At 58.9% G+C, this 2659-nt stretch overlaps 1 protein-coding gene across 1 annotated transcript in view; it reads right to left on the reverse strand.

Moving 5' to 3' along the window:
* The window catches only part of SPA17 (sperm autoantigenic protein 17), a 7628-nt gene that overhangs the window by 2429 nt on the left and 2540 nt on the right, over positions 1-2659 (reverse strand). The window lies entirely within an intron of this gene.

Below are 2659 nucleotides of genomic sequence, written 5' to 3' on the forward strand. Positions count from 1 at the left end.
CTCACTGGGAGCACTCGATCCCCCAAACTTCAGGGGGTTCCTAGTAAAAGGAGATGTGCAAAAAATGGCCCGGAGCATTTTTCCAGCCCCCTGCACCGCTCTGCTTGGAGACGGGCTGCTTCCGAAGCCARCTTTCGTCCTCGGAGCGCCGCAGCTGCGGCGGAGCCTGGGAGCCCCGCAGGGCTGGTGGGGCAGGATGCACGGTCCTGGGGCAAGATGCACGATCCCGGGGTGAGGCACACAACTCCAGGGTGAGATGGACGGCCCTGGGGCAAGATGCACGTTCCTGGGGCAAGATGCATGGTCCTGGAGTGAGATGCACAACTCCAGGGTGAGATGCACAGCCCTGGGGCAAGATGCATGGTCCCAGGGTGAGAAGCATGGCCCTGGACCAAGATGCATGGTTTTGGGGTGAGATGCACGACTCCAGGGTGAGATGCATGATCCCAGGGTGAGATGCATGGTCCCAGGGTGAGCAGCATGGTCCTGGACCAAGATGCATGGTTTGGGGTGAGATGCATGGCCCCACAGCGAGATGCATGGCCCTAGAGTGAGATGCACAACTCCAGAGTGAGATGCATGGTYGTGGGGCAAGACGCATGGTCCTGGGGTGAGATGCATGGACTTGGATGAGACGCATGGCCCTGGGGTGASATGCACAGTCCCAGGGTGAGCTGCTTGGTCCTGGGGTGAGCTGCATGGTCCAGGACCAAGATTCACAACCCCAGGGTGCAACACGCAGCCCAAGGGCAAGGTGCACGGCCCAAGGGCGAGATGTTTGGCCCCCAGCACGAGGGACACGATGCCCRTCTCCATCCTGGAGCTCGCCACCGCCGTCTTCCCTCGCTCGCCTCTGAAACCAGGCTTGGGAGTTGCTAAGCAACTGCATAACTCGCCAGCTCCGCGTGCCGATGCTGGCTCCGTCCTGCTCCGAAACGCTCCCCAGGGACACAGACATCATGCTCCTGCCGCTCGGGCAGCAGCCGTCCCATCCTGTCTTGCCCCACTCCTGGTTTCATCCCCTTGTAGCACYGACCCAGAGGGGGCAAAGCAGATCTGAGTCCCAGCCGAGCTTTGGATGTGGCTTCTCATCCCTCTTTGGCTGCTGGTAAGAGGCCATCAAGATGCTCCTTCTCAGGGCATCTGATGGCTTCAGCCTGCCCCTTTGCCATCTCCATCCCTACCAGCATCACCACCACCATTCCCATCACCACCCCCAACATCATCGCCATCCCCATCACTGTCGCCATCACCATCCCCATGCCCATCACCAACAYGTCCTCACCATTGTCACCATCCCATTCCCAACATGATCCCCGTCATCGCAGCCATCCCCAGCCCTGTTGTTGTTGCCCTCCCCATGTCCAGCACCATAACTCCCCACAACTGTCACTATCCCATCCCTATCATGATTCCCATTCCCATTGCTGTCACCATCACCATCTCCATGCCCATCACCTCCTTTCCACTGTCAGCAGCCCCCTCATGATCTCCATCTTCCTCATCATCACCTTATCCGTCCACATGCCCATTACCAACCCTATTCCCACCCTCATCTAGATCACTGCCCAAACCCATCCCCACCACCATCCCCATCATCACTACCACCATCTCCATCCCCATCACCATTACTGTCCCCATCTCCATCCCCATCACTGTCTCCATCATCATTCCCATCACCACCACCATCCCCAAACCGTTTCTATCCCCATCCCCATCTCCATCCCCATCACCCTGTCACCATCCCTGTCACTGCCTCCATCCCCATCCCCATTACCCCATCCTCATCCCCATCACTGTCTCCATCCCCATCACCACCACCATCCCCATCCCCATCCCTGTCACCATCCCTCTTGCTGCCCCGAGCCCGTCGCTGCCCAGGTTCACGTCATGCCATCAGTCCCTACCTTTCCGCTATCCCCCTCCAGCTCCCTGCGGGGCATCCGAACCTGGCCGGTCCCATTCCCACCCCATCCCTCCACATCTCAACGTTCCCATCGACAGCTCCCAGGTGCAACGGGACGGTCCGGGTGGATCGGGGACGGACCTCGACAAATACCCTCCGACCAAGCTGCCGAGCACCAAAATCAGCCCCGAAAGCAGCGGGAAGACTCAGCTCCCAGCACCTGGGCCAGGCGCGGAGGCAGCGAGAGCTTTCTCCGAGCCCGGAGACGAGGAATTTTTATTTTATTTTATTTCTTTTTCTTTTTTTTTTTTGTCCCTGGCGGCTCTGCGGCGGGAGCAGCGGGCTCCGCTCGCGGGAACAGGCTGCTTTTCAAGCATCCCTCGAATCTCGCCGGAGCCGTTCGCACCCGCTCTCCCTGGCAGAGCCGGTTTCTAAGTACTGCAAATGCCACCTCTTCCCACCAGCGCCAGGAAAAAAATAGCTCCTCTCCCAGCGCCGATCTGCTCTCAAAAATCCTCTTTCCAGCTTCTAAACACAGGCTGCGCCGCTCAGCCTTAAAAAAAAAAAAAATCCTTATTTTTTTTAGCCCGCAGACCAATCCCCCTTCCCTTTTTAGAGCCTCGGGATGCATCYCGCGCTCCCGGCGCCCCGCTCCGGCACCCGGCCACGGCGGCGGGCGCCGGCAACRGGGGAAGGAAACGCAAAATTCAACGTTTCTCGACGGCGACTTGCCGGGTCTCCGGGAAAAAAAAA

Source organism: Rhea americana, unplaced genomic scaffold (genome assembly GCF_003343005.1).
Source record: "Rhea americana isolate MKP2758 unplaced genomic scaffold, rheAme1 scaffold_687, whole genome shotgun sequence".
Lineage (NCBI taxonomy): Eukaryota > Metazoa > Chordata > Aves > Rheiformes > Rheidae > Rhea > Rhea americana.